The following is a 14,594-nucleotide window of genomic DNA, read 5'->3' as shown; positions in this document are numbered from 1 at the left end:
CCTTTTCAGAAGCTTTTCATTAACTTATTATTTCTTCTTTCTTGTCTTTCCCTGCCTTTTGTTCCTATAATCCAATGGGGATATCAGAATTTAATAACTACATGCAATAACTTATGATAGCTTCTGCCCCTTCTATTCTTTGTTCAATCTTTCTTCTGTATTGTTTAATCTGATTTTGTCAAACTTCCATTTTATAGCTGTGTCTGAGTGAGTCTCATTCTCTGACTAGCCCTGGAGACCTGGCTTATATAAACATAGGGGTCCTGGGCTCTACCACATATTCTGTTGGAATTCTCCCAGAAGTGGAATAAGAATCCTAAATCCCAAATCTGAAAAATTGTCTTTATTGTTTGCAGTAAAGCCAAGAAAAATATTGGAGCCAAAGAACTTAGGAGAGTAATGTAAGGAGATACGAAAGAGCATCTGCTCTTCATAAACAGAAAGCGTGTATTCCCTGGAGTGGGGAGGGTGAAGTGGGCGGAATTATACATAAAGCTCACAGTGCGTAAAGCTCAGAGCTAGCTTCTGGGTTGTCTTTCTTAATTACACTAGGGGCACACATGAAAACCCATTCCCCTTGCACAGTTCAGTTCTGCATGGGGGAGCAGGGATTCTCAAGGGGCATAAAGGACACCATCAAGACCAGCTCTGCCTTTTCAAACACTCTCCCACTGCCCCCCCCCCCCCCTTGAATGTTATTGCCAAAGTGAGCTACATACAGTTGCTGATAGGGTTGTGTCACATCCTTCAGGTGTATCTGGTAAATAAAAAGGTGAGAATTACTATGGACATCCTCTGATACGTGTGCTGTGCTGTGCAGGGCAACTATCTGGGGATGATCTTGCAAAGCTGGCAGCCATGATTTTCCCAGTTCCCCACTGTCAGTAGTGTGTGTGTGTGTGTGTGTGTGTGTGTGTGTGTGTGTGTGTTTTGTGGCAAAGAAGTAGTAACAGTATGTCATAAATCAAACACTGCTCTCTTACTTCAACTAGTGTCTAAAAGGCAAGGGCTATGTCTTATTTATCTTTTTATGCCACTGCCTTGCACAGTGCCTGGTACAGAACAATCGCCCAACAAAATGTGCTGCAAGATGAATGAGAAATGATCTTGGAAGGGTGGAAGCAAAGCAAGCAAAGGTTTTATAAACTTCTAATTATTTAAAACACTGCATTTTCCTACCAAAATATTTGAAAACGGGCCTTTCATACATTAAGCATTTGGCTTATTTGGTAATTATTATTCTGCTACCTCACACTTAGAAAACCTAGCATTATGAATAAAACTAATTTGAGGTCTCTAAAGCAGCTGTTGATTTTCAAGTACTTTTCTTCCCGACAACAAATAATGCCCTCTAGGGAATATTTTTCTCCATATTTTTAAAAAATTTATCTTGATGAAGTAAACAACAATAATTTGACAGCGAAGACATTTAAATCATGCACTTCAGTGCAATTCCCAGAGCTAGAGAAGACGGGTCACTGTGATTGAAGCAATGGATTGAATCTCTGCTGCCAGATGGTGGTTGAAATATAATGGGCTTACAGACGTCAGCCACAGCTAGAGGTCTACATGCAAAGGGTAAGCCTCTCAGTGATGGAAAATGGAGAGCTGGGTGGTTACTTGAAATTCTTGCATTGTTCTTAATGCAAGAATTTCAGTCAGGGAAAATTTCAGTCATGCAAGTTCTGTTCAGGATAATATTTGTAATGGAGCTAAATAAATGTACTGCTTGCATCCTGGTATTATTGCTATTGTCCATGTGTGCTGTGTGTTTGAAATACAAACACATAACTCTGAAATCAGAACCAGCATCATATTTCTCAATCTAGGATGTTTACATGATTTTGCTCTAATTGTTTTTGAAAAAGACACAATCAGTAGGAAATGGCTTCTCACATCCCAAAAGTTTTTAAGCATCATGGGATTTTAAAAATTTCTGTAGTAACTGATTTGATTTTTCTCCTTGTGCTGTATACTACAATTGGTTCAGAACAAAAAAATACTTGGAATTTCCTGCTCCTTGTCCGAGTAGCGCCGAAATAATATAATACTTGGTAGAATGAAGATGTTCTCCATGTTTCCATGGCTTCTGTTAGAGAATGCATCTGGATCCATTCAGCCATGTGCAGTGTTTTTAAATGCCAAATGAGGGCTTCAGAAGAGCCCCTTGAGGAAGCAGAGATGACATTTGCCATGCTCTGCTAATATCAACTCAGGAAGAAGAATATATCTGGCAACACATTTATCCTGATAAACATGATGATAGGGAAAATTTTTGTTTAAGCATTGGCAGCATGTGTTTACTGCTACATCTGTATACAGGCTGTCAGGTCGCATAAAACAGGCCGTAACAGAAGACAGTTGCAGGGAGTAGGTTATGTAATGAGATCAAGCCAATGAAAGTCTGGCATCCGTCTGTAATTTTACTAACAACGTGGAGAGTCTTCCTATCCAACCAAGACAGGATTTTTTTTTTGGCCTTTTTGGTCACTGGTTATGAAATTACATTGTTATCCCCTTTCAGAAGTTCAATGAGCCAATAGAAAGAAGAATAAAATGCATAAAAATGGGAGGGAAAGGAGAAGGACTTTGGGCCGTAGAATTTATGGCTGGAGAACTCAAGATTGTATGTAGGTAAAGGATCAGACTTGAGCCGTTCAGAAATAAATAGGCAGTCTAAGTTTATGATGTTCACAAAGTCCTATTGTATTGTAATTCTCATTCCCACAAATATAAGACATAGTGTTTAGAACGGCCTGAAAAATCATTTCAGTGAGGGAGATACCAAAATTACTGAAGCAGAGATTCTCTTAGTGTAAATTAGTAGGTTTTCAATCACGTTAGTTTCACAATTGGACACTATTAGGGCTAATTTATAGATGCCTACTGGCACAGCTACCATTAAGAATCTATCAGTATTTCCACTATAAATTTTATTTTTCAGCGGTTAATCACTTGGTCATAAAAATTCACTGCAGGCTGAAATCAAGTCTTGAAGGGAAATCTTTTCCTTAATCCCAAAAGAAGAGTTTACTCATGTTTCTGAGACTGAGATAGAGACCAGAAAAGGTAGAATATGTACAAGCTTTCATTTCTGAAAATTTAGCATCAATCCTGGTGCTGTCAGATGTAGTGCTATGCACTGATGTTTTCTTAGCTTGTTGCCTTGCCTCCTTTTCTTCTTCTGCCTTCTCCTCTACCTCTTCTCCTCCTTTTCCTCCCCCCCCCCCCCACCTTTTTTTGTATCGTGGAAGTTGATCCTTCTATGATCAATATATAGACTTTGCTCAGTGGAAAAATAGCAAGGAAGTCAGAGTTGTACTTAACATTCACCAGAAAATAAGCTCTGGGCTTCTTTTCCTTCTGACTTCTTGTAATCTTTTCAGCAATGAAATGTCTAACAGAAACATTATAAAGTTACTTTGGTAATTTAGGAAAGCTGTAAGCTCTTACCTTGTGGCTAAGTGAGGAAACTGATTTGGCATCTCACAACTTTTTGATGAGCCAGCAAAATATTTATAAACTTTCCCTAAATTTATGAAATGCATAGTAACAACGAAGGAGTGCCATATTAATACAGTCACTGAGACTAGCAAGGAATTAAACAATTCTACATTTTCTCATTGCTTGAGATCTTTTAGATCTAGCTTAATTTCTTACAGGGCCTAACTCTCTGGGCATATTCTGAAAGGCAAGGGCTAGCCTACTTTCGGACCAAACTAATTTTTCGGTGGTTATACACTATTGAAAGTTCATCTTCTCTTTTCCTGGGGGCGGGGGGCGGGGGGGAACAGTCAACCTACCATTTATCGTAGACCACTGAACTATTCTAAATGTTGTAGAGCTACTTTCCATGCAGGCTAAAAGGCAAGGAATAGAAGAGAGAGGGAAAGCACTCTGTGAGAAATCAGGGCAGGATAATGCCAACCATTTTGTACTGTTTTAGTGAATTTGGTAGGAGAATTAAGAAATTGCTGACATACTGATTTCTAGAAGCATAAACTTTCTCAGTTCCAACCTCAGTGGAACCCTCAGTTCCATTGGTGTGCATAAAATTTTGAGCTGTGTATTCCTACCAGCTCCTCCTATTTCCTAATCCTGAATGGTGAGTTTCATTTTTCTTCCTATCTGATGCTGCCATGCTTCATATGCTCCCCTAGACACTTTCTAACTCAGCTTGCAAGCTCCTGCAAGTTCAGTGAGGGACCTGTTGTGCCCTGCTGCCCCCTACTAGTGATCAAAGACTATTGGACCTTCAAGACAGACTTCAAATTAAAAAAGTAAATTTTATTACTGTAAAATTAGTGGTTTTGTTTTTTAACTGCTTATTTTGACTGTTTTCCTTCACAAATTTATGAGGAATTTCTTAAGTTCTTTCAATTATATTTTTCTAAAATTAGCATTACATTACTGATAATTCAAAGCAAAGTGTTCTACCAAAATTTTACAAATATTTTCCTTTCTTTGAACACTCAAACCAAATCATTTATTTCATATGGATTTGAATGTAGTTCTTTCTCTAAATACATACATATTAGATCTGAATATTGCTTCTTTAAAATAGGTTTATTTTATGTATTTTTTAAAATGATGTATTAATCTGTTTGGGTTGCTTTAAAAAATATCCTGGATGGATTACTTAAACACAGAAATTTATTATCTCACTTCTCGAGTCTGGAAGTCCCAGAGCAAGGTTTGGCATGGTAGTTTTTTGGTGAGGCTTCTTTTCCTGGCTTTCAGAGGCTGCCTTATCTCTAAGAGAGAGAGGGTAAGAGAGAGGGTTGGGGGGGAGGGAAGAGCGCACATTCTGTTGTCTCTTATTCTTTGAATAAGGGTACCAGCTCTATTGGGTTAGGACTCCACCATTATGACCTCATTTAACCTCTATCACCTCCTCACAGGCCCCATCTCCAAATGTAGTCCCATGGAGGGTTAGGGCTTCAACATATGAATCTGGATTTGGGGGGTGGGACACAAAAGTGACAAATGCTGACATGTGGATTTTACAACTGATTTTCAATTAAGCAATCAAATTAATTTTTAAAATATCATATATCATTGGCTAAGAATAAATTGGAATGAGTTTGGTACTAGAATGATAATGACTAGGGTTTTATTAACTTTAAGGGAGCGGTAAGAGGAAGAATATTTTACTTCAAGGAAGGCATGGCTACAGAATGAATACCAAATATTCAACACCATTTAAGGAGCCTGGCCACGGTCAGAGAGGACACTTACCGCCTACAATGAACATTATTGTTTAATATCCCCTGAGCATCCATAGAGTGCTGGTTCAGAATACACATGGCACAGTCTTTGTTCTTTGGAAGTTTGCAATCAAAGACTGTAAATACGCAAGCCTGACAGCTTGGTGCTTTCAGAATTTGCTTAAATCACCTGCTCTTTTCCCACCAGGCTACTGCTCCTACCTAAAGCAGTGGGCTATTGTCTTGAGCTGAAGCATGCCACAAAGTGTCATTGATGTTTGGCTTTAAAACAAAACAAAACTCTTCCTCCGTTTGTTTCTGTTTTTGCTTGGCTGCTGGGTGGGTCCAGAATAATTTCAGAAAACTGGTGGAGCCCCTAGTTATTCCACAGGGCAAGGGGTTGGAAACACTGATTGGTTTAAAAACCTTGATGTTTAACACTATTTGTGACTTCTCTGTAAGTTCCACTCAGTAGTTCATTTATTCACTTCTCTAACCATGGGGAAACCAGGCCTGAAAACACTAATTTATAGCACTGATTTACAAATGTAAAAGACACTCACAGCTCTACCTACCAGCAACACCTGTGGACAGAGCTGATCAGACATGCTTCTAATTATACTATTTCTGATCATATAAATGCCCTGGGCTGATGATCAGAAATAATAGAAAATAATACCACTATAAACATAAGTTTATAGTCTAAATGACTTCCCTACCACCATCAGGCAAAAGGTTATTTTGAACTAACTAACCAGCAAAATAGAGATAGACTCATAGCTAGAGAGCAGGCAGACAGCTCTGGTTGGGGGTGGGGAGGGTCTTGGAGGGTGGGTATGTGGAGGGATTGAGCAGTGAGTGGAGGTGGAGGGATAAATGGTGATGGAAAGAAAATTAAAGAGGAAAAAGACATTGTGATTAAATCATATCTCCTTTTTCCAGGATCTGGTCTGAAGAAAAAGTTGTGTAGTTGAAATTTGTCTTTGACTTTGTCTCTTATTTCAAAATCATTTTCCTCTCTGCTTTTCGGGCCCTCTCCCCAGCCTTGGTTCCTGGATTTCCCTTGTGCTCCCACTTCTACTCTCCCCATCATCAAAGGAGAGTGTCTCTTATCAGTCATGTAAAACCTGGTTTAAATTTAAGTCATGGTGTTATCTTTCTCTCAGGGAATTACATTTTTGTATTTATCTATAATTCTGGAATTAATGCCTTTGTCTCCTGTAAATGAAGCTTTAGGCATGAGCATAGCAAAGAGAAGTGTTTTTGAAGTTCAGGGGACTTACTGTTGCTGTTGAAATCACATAAAAATTATTGAGAAGATTGGTATCTAAATTGTAAGAGTATCTCTAAGTTAGTGACTTATGTAAAATGCAATGTCAAAATTACAATTAAGGGACATATTACTAAAGTATTTTGGTGATGGGAAAACGAAACTAAGATTTATAGGTTATCTATAACATGCCAGGCTGTGTGCCAGGCATCCTCACATTTCTTTAGATCATTTAAAGCTGCTGGCAATTCTGTAACCTCTTCACCGCATTTTACCATCGAGGAAACAGTTCTGGAGGTTAAATGTCACAAGTGTCCTGCAGCTCGCAAATGATGGAGCCATGCCCCTCTGGCTTCAGAGTTCATTATCTTGGTGCAGGGGAGATAAAAGTTGTCAGAGTACATGACATTTGAACATGGGATTTAGTTTGCTCTATTAAAACTGTGCTTTGAATGTTTTGAATTAAACTCCTTTAATCACAGAAGGACATGTACTTTGCACCATATCACCTTGCTGGTTTTCAGTGTGCAGAGTCTAAATGAATTGGCTTCAGAAAAAAATTTTCAATTCATTTCTGTGATTAGAAACTGTCCGTGTAAGCAGAGGGTGAGGCTATAATGCGGAAATTACATGGTTATTCAAGAACTACCTCATACACATTGATATGTGTTACTCTGCACCTAACTTATGGATGTGAGTATTTCTGCACCAATTGAAAGTAAGCTAGCCAAAGTCTACCCATACAGTCACATGGGTGGAGTAATCATATATCTTGAGCCAAAAATTCAGACTTATCTATCTACCAACTATTTGAAATTATGACTGCCCCATTATGTTAGGATATTAAGGGTTATAGAGAGTACTTTTGTGTGTCTTCTCAATTAACTGTAGCTATAGATTCATTTGAGAATATAGTTTTAATTTACTGAATGAATCTACCCACTTTTAGATTTTATTGAAAAATAAAGAGAAAATTATGTGGTAAATAGAAACTATTACTTTACTATCAATTTGCAGAGTAAAAACTGACTTAATTACTTATTTGCCAAGCTTGTTTTCTTAGGAAATAGACCATTTTGGAACTCTCAACAGTAAGAATGCCTAAGCACTATCATGAAGGGAATTAAAAAACAGCTCTGGCCAGAGTTCTCACTGGTTAGAGCATCAGCCTGCAGTGCACTGAAGGGTCATGGGTTTGATTCCTGATCAAGGGCACATACCTGGGTTGCAGGTTCGATGCTGACCCTGACTGAGGCGAGTTTGGGAGGCAACCAATTAATGTGTCTCACTCACCTCTCTCCCTGCCCCCTTCTCTCTCTCTCTCTCTCTCTCTCTCTCTCTCTCTCTCTCTCACACACACACACACACACACACTCCCTCCCTCCCACTTTCTCTAAAAATAAATAAATAAATAGAAAAAATGTCCTCTGGTGAGGATTAACAAAACAAACAAACACACAAGAAAACAAATCTCGCTGAGGTCAAAAAATACACTGACTCGTTTTTTGAATCAAAGTCATCTATATGAAACAAGGCCTTTTTGAAACCCCATTTTTGTGCTAGAAAGCCCATTTTGTATATCAATTTTTTAAAAAAAAGCCCTGGTCCTGACATAAAATATAACATGTCATTTGTTTTCCAAACTCTTTAAGAAGTTACATTAAGTCAATGAGAATAATAACAATAAAGCTCACAAACTTAAAGTATTTTCTTCAGGTGCATGCTAAGGGGACATTATTGATTAAATTATTTCTCAGAAATATAAATCTACAAAAACAATCAAAAGTATATTTTTAACTATAATTATTCCATCTAATATGAGGATAATACAGACTCTTTGCTTTGCCTGTATTCTCCCTGGTTACCTGCCCTTGATCATTATAATCCTCTCTGCTTATAATGATCATGACCAGAGATTAGATGAGAAAAGGAAAAAAGTATAAGAATTTTCTCAGGGCTTGATCCATCTTTTCATGTAATGATGGTGGAGAAACAAATTGAAACAGGTATATAATGTAGTCTTGGATATTCTAAGGGCTCATCTATTTATACTACTTATATTTTCAATTTGGCAAAAATGAAATTGAGGCTCTGACAACATAATCTGTAAAATCGATTCATGCCACTAAAAAGTTGGTTCCATTAAAATGTATTTTTAAAATGTTATGATAAAATATTCTGCCATCTAAAAAACAGACTCTGACTTAATTGGAAGTACCCAGGTCACTTTAAAGAAAATCTCTGTGAGTGAATAATTTCTAGCAGTTTACTTATAAAGTGACTCTTGCAGTCCTGGGCCACAATACTCATGTGTGGACCACTGAGACATCTTATTACAAAATAAAGTTTTTAAAAGGGAAGAGAAAAAAATGTGAAAGACCTTTGTCAAGAATAAAGGAGAAAGTGGTGAAAGTGGAGTATAGCTTTTTTGTTTGTTTGCTAATGAGATTGAATATTTTTCATACTTTTTTTTAGTAATTTTATTTTCAGTTGAATATAGTGCTTTATCGTTAGTACATATTATTTACCTAATTTTTATTGATCACGTATTATATGTAAAGTAGGGTGCCAATGTTTGGAGAGGGGACAGTGGAGAAATTTTTAATAAAATGGCAAGTCTCTTCTCTTAAAGCTATGAACTCGGGTGGGGTCGGAAGAAAGAGAATGGGGGGCTGTTATATGCAAACACTCAAAGCAGCTAGCCTCCAGGTTCTAAACAGAAGCACTGATGAACTCACACACCTCCTTTGAATTCTGCCCCAGTGATCAGTGTTGGAGAATTATCTATGAGACTGGGGGCAGAAGAACAGACGAGATGGACTATCCAAGAAATCCTCTGAGACTTAGTAAATGCTTTATAACATGTTTACCTGCTGGCACATGAGTTAAACATGAGTAGACACTTTTAGGTTTGACTTCTTATGAGATAAAGCAATGTTCTGTTCAGGAGGCCCTGTCAAGGGCTCTCTTAGGGCTCCTGCCTTCATTTGGGATATGTGTTCACAGTGGATTCTCCTATGGCCACTGGCTGGGGTATTTCCATCTTAGGGAACACAAGCTTTGTGTTGAGGACGGGAGACATTTTACCCTCCCTCTGGGCTTTGACAGTGTGCCCAGGCTTCAGCAGGGTCAATCAAGTTTAGTTACTTTTCTGTAGTCTTTGATTAATGAGCGAGACCATTCATCCTATTCAAGACCATGTTAGTGACTTTCTCAGGGCTCTCAACTGGAGAAGTCAGCAGATGGCTTGGAAATACCCACCTGCTGTTTGCAGTTGGTAGGGGGCTTGTTAGTCTGGTTCTTCCAGAAATCTCATGAGGACGAGTTTAGCCACCATGCTTCTTTATGTGCATTTTCAAAATCCCTTTGCTCTTGATCAACTATCAAATGGTTGATTGGCTTAAGTGAGATATTTTGCAGTTCCCCTCTCTGAGGTAAAACAAGAGACTTATATAAAGCCAGAGATAATTATATTATAGGCTTAGTAGTGATAATGTGGACATGAGACTTGGTATATCTGTGAACACATGGAACTGGATCCATCTATCAATCATTCTCTGAATTAAGAATTGGATGGTGGAGAGAGTATTTAGATTCTTTTCCTGGACCTATCATTTATTTATTGCCAGGGTGATTCTGGGCTTTACAATGAACCAGCCTGAATTATAGTTTCCTTTAATCTGATAAGGATTGAAAACAGCAAGCCAGCATACTTCACTGGGTTATCGTAGGGAGCTAAGAAGACTGCATAAATGAAAGAATTTACAAACTAATACAGATGTGAAGACATTGCCAGTAAGTAGTATGTGCAGATCATGTACCGTGGTCCTGACACAGCTCCAGGTGCTTTGGAAGATGCAAAATAGATAAAAGGTGTGACTCCTGCCCTCAACTTTGCATGGTCCAGAAAATTGAGAGCAGCAAAAGACAGCTAATTCTTGACCTAAGGGGGCTGCTGTAAAAGTATCGTCAGAATTTAGAGGAGAATGAGATGAGTGAGGGTTAATGTACAGCCTGACATTATGGAAGAGGTAGGCACTGAGTTGCAATTTGAAGAAGGGAACTGGGGGAATTGAGTGGACTGATGTTAAAAGGAGCTCAAAAGGATTTAAAATCCAAAATGCAACCCCTTTCCAAAAATGTTCTCCACCTACTACACTGTCAAACTTCTTATGTTATAAACCCTTTCGAAACCCTAGGAACTCTTCTTTGACCCTACCTAAGGCCGCTGATCTCTCCCTCTCCCCTAGTGGTTCCTATCCTTGAAAAATACACATTTATGTTCTTTAAGTATCTCATTGTGTCCAAACAGTAGTTTGAGTATCATTTTTGAAGAGACAGACCTAGATTCTAGTCTGTTTTATTGCCCACTGGCTCTCTGACTATGGGCAACTCATTAACCCTTTACCATTTGAGCAAAGCCTGAGGTCTTGTTAGCTGGAAATGGTAATAAAAATATTCTGAGCATTAAATAAGGAATGGTGTTTCAATGAGTCCTGCATATAGTAAACACCTCAGAAATGACACTCTTAATTTTTAAGCATCTGTTGCTTGCATTCAATGGTGTAGAGCTCTCATTATGCTTTTCTTTAAATACTAGCACCTAGTGTGGGGCCAGGCACATAGGAGGCACTTGATAAAAATTTGAACTAAAATGAACATTCAAGATGGAGAAGGCATTTCAGGAAATGGCAGCAGCAAAGATATGGAAATAGAAATAGAGATAATATGTGGGAATAATAATTGGTATGGGAGTGGAAAGAGAGAAGTGATGATATAATTCCTCTAATCTCATCAGAGGAAAGATTTATGTAGGGCAATAAATTATGCTGGATGGATTGGTGGGGCACAAGTAGAGGAGGGCCAAGCCCAGGAGTTTAGATTTGATGTGGTGGGTAATAGGGAGTCATCGTATTTTGAGAAGGAGTGACATGATAAAAATGATGAGTAAATCAATTAAGACTTTCATGGTCTAATAAGCAAATTATTTTTGGAATAATAGCTATATCACTATGATCATTAATGACTGTAACTTGATGCCTTCTTACTTGATTACAAGAGGAACAAGTCAACATATTTCTCTTTATTCCAAGTTTGTAAGAAAAAAAATGCTTTAGGCATTATTTTTCATATTAGATGTGGCTGTGTGCTGAAAACTCCTTTAAACCAGTGAATGCACTCCCTTCTGAAGATGTTGAAGGGTGTCTTAACGATAATGATTAATGACTTTAAAATGCCCATAAATCTTTGAGGAATGAACAAACCACTATTAAAACCATATGGTGCCCTCATTCCTTGCATGGAACTTCCACAAAAGTCACTAGGAGTTCAGTGGAATGATGAAGGGGAGCATATGGCGCTAGATCTGAACTAAATTAATAACAGTATGAAAACGCAGTTAAATAGTGATAATCCCCCTTGTTATCCAGATTTTTCCTTTTTAGACAACTTCTAGTGTATAGTTCAGTACCAAAAGACACTTGTTAAATGGGGAGAACCAACATGCAAGGAGAAACCATGTGGCATATCTTTTGAAACAAGCTGAAGAAGCTGCAATTTGGAGCTTCCTTGCTCAGAATTGCCATGGAGTCATTTAGAGTTCAAAAAGGAGCCTAAACCTGACTATGCTTTAGGCACTCCATCTGGCTCTGTCCCACGTTGTTGCCATAGTCACCCATCTCCTAGCAACGAGGAACAGCATTTTCGTGTCTCTAAAGTGACAAAGCATATGAGTACAAAATATAAATATAGTCACAATAGACTAATAATCTGAGAGGTTATCTCATGGTTAAGCTCACTGTGAAGATCTGTTTGAATCTTTGGTTTCATGATCCTATCTCTCCTGTGATGGGTTTTGATTTAAAAAAATACTCGGCTCAAATTGAGGCAGTCTGACAGCTTGCTATTGAATATAAAGACTGCAATATTATTACATAGAACACAATAAAGGGATATTTTATTTTTAAAAGTGGAAAACACTATTATCCCTTTGAATAATCTGTCCATCATTACCTAGACTCTGGGTAGAAAGGACTGGGGTGGGAAAACAGGCCTTGGGCCTTGGAAGAAGGAATATTCCATCCTAACACATTCAGGCTCAAAACATTCCATTAGTAGCCTTCTTGATGAGCAATGAGTCTCATTTGAGGTCACTAATCAGAAGCAGTAAAGAAGCCTAAATAAAGATAAAAGCAAATGGCTATATGCGTCATGCTTGTCCTTGAGGCAAAGTGGAAAACAAACGATGGCACTTTTTAGAGGATCTTTAGCTGTCTGTTTCTAAATATTTGTACCATATTTTCAAATAATCATTGTTTAAATATTCTGCCAGAAGAAACCCATTGAGATACTAGCCTTGTTTTCTAAAAATGTCATAGCCTTGAATCCTGAAAGACCTTGCTATTATACTGAGCTGTATGCATACGAGAACTTGAGTTTAGATATTCCTCAGAGATATTAATAACAAAGAAGTCAGTACCAGTTTCCAGTTTAAAATGACATTTTGTGTGTTATTTATTGGTTCCATCAGCTACATTTCATGACTCACTTTTCCTTTAGAAATAAGAATATATGTCATGGTTTGAATTCTGCTTTCCCGATTTTGTATCAGGACCTGTGCATTTGGTAAATGTCAATGAAAGATGCACACCATGGGAAGTAGATTCAGGAATGTCATGGAGAGATCTCACCTGAGGGGAAGTAGAACATCTGAACAGTGTCTCCAAGATGAAATAATCCTCACACCTAGGCAGGCCATTGTGATGCGTTGACACATTACATGCAAAGCAGAGTTTAGCTGTGCTAACTGCTTTGTGAAAGGGAAATCCTCCTGAAATTAAATAACCAAAGGAGATAGGTGAGTGCTGATTTTGTGAAATAAACAGTGATTGCGAAAGAAGAAAAACCAGCAGGACTCAGCGTGAAGCAAATTAATTCATGTTGGAGATTTACTCTCCTGAAGAAATTAAATTGCCCACTCCCTAATCAGTACAGTTCCTGGCATGCCTTTCTTTCTCTTGCTTCCTAAATTTGTTTCATGTTAGAGCCCCTTGAGTTTTTACTACACTATTTTTTAAATTACAGTCTGAAGCTTCATTTCTTTGTGTGGTTTTGTGAAGTTCGGCACTCCATCAGGTCCTTTACCATTTCTTTGTTTTGGAGAAGAAAATTCTTTTCCAATCACCTCACTTGTTTATTTCATTTGCCTGTTTTCGAGAGTAGAATATCAGGAGAGACACCATGGCTACTGCATCTCTTCTGCATTATACTGATTTAATGGCTCAAGGGATAAGCATGTTTTTATTACAGTAATTTGGAATCACTGAAAGAAACCACATCTGAGAGTCCTTTCACAGTACACGGCTGCTCAATGTGAATACAGATTGCTGGGTTCTTTCCCTATTCTTCTCTTCCTCTAGCAAAGGAAAAGAAAAGGCACAAACTGGTGTTCTTCCAGTTAACTCTGCCACAGAGAGATGTCAGCACACATTGAAACTGAAACCACATTTGAGAAGACACGCAGAACTTTGCAAATGCCACTGTTGTTTGCAGAGCTTTGAGCTGGAGGGGGTATCATATGTTTTTCAATCTGTTTTTTACTCCTTTGCTGTCTTAAAATAAACCATGAAATTCTTATTCTTGGCCTTAGAATGTGAGTGATGCCATCAATCTGTTGTGAATCATTTGCTAAATTATTCCAGTGATGAATGTGTCTTCCTTCCTGTAATAACTGTTTAGGTGTCGCTTTTGCCTAACGGACGCCATTGTGTCTCTTGGAGGGCTGACAAGGAAGGGAGGGCAGCTATGTGGCACAAGCACAGGGTGATAATCAAAGCTTGTAAGATTTTATTTGAATCCTATCTGCTTTATAGGCACAGTTGGCTGGTGGGAAAATTCCATTGGCATTGCCAACATTCCAACTCTGATATCAACTCTGAGATCAGATTTCTAAAAGTAAGGTATTGGAACATGGTCATGCGTTAGACTTGAAGCCAATATCACACTTCACTCTGCAAGTTATGTATATGAAAGTAGTTTTTGTCATGATTAACATGTCCAGGCAGCTTTCTTCTCCTAACATGTCTGATTTGCAGAAAGGGATAGGTTTGGTATTAATA

The sequence above is a fragment of the Myotis yumanensis genome, unplaced genomic scaffold (genome assembly GCF_028538775.1).
Source record: "Myotis yumanensis isolate MYYU_CA2020_CCGP unplaced genomic scaffold, mMyoYum1.0.hap1 SCAF_4, whole genome shotgun sequence".
Taxonomy (NCBI): Eukaryota; Metazoa; Chordata; class Mammalia; order Chiroptera; family Vespertilionidae; genus Myotis; species Myotis yumanensis.
This window is presented reverse-complemented; position numbering follows the sequence as displayed.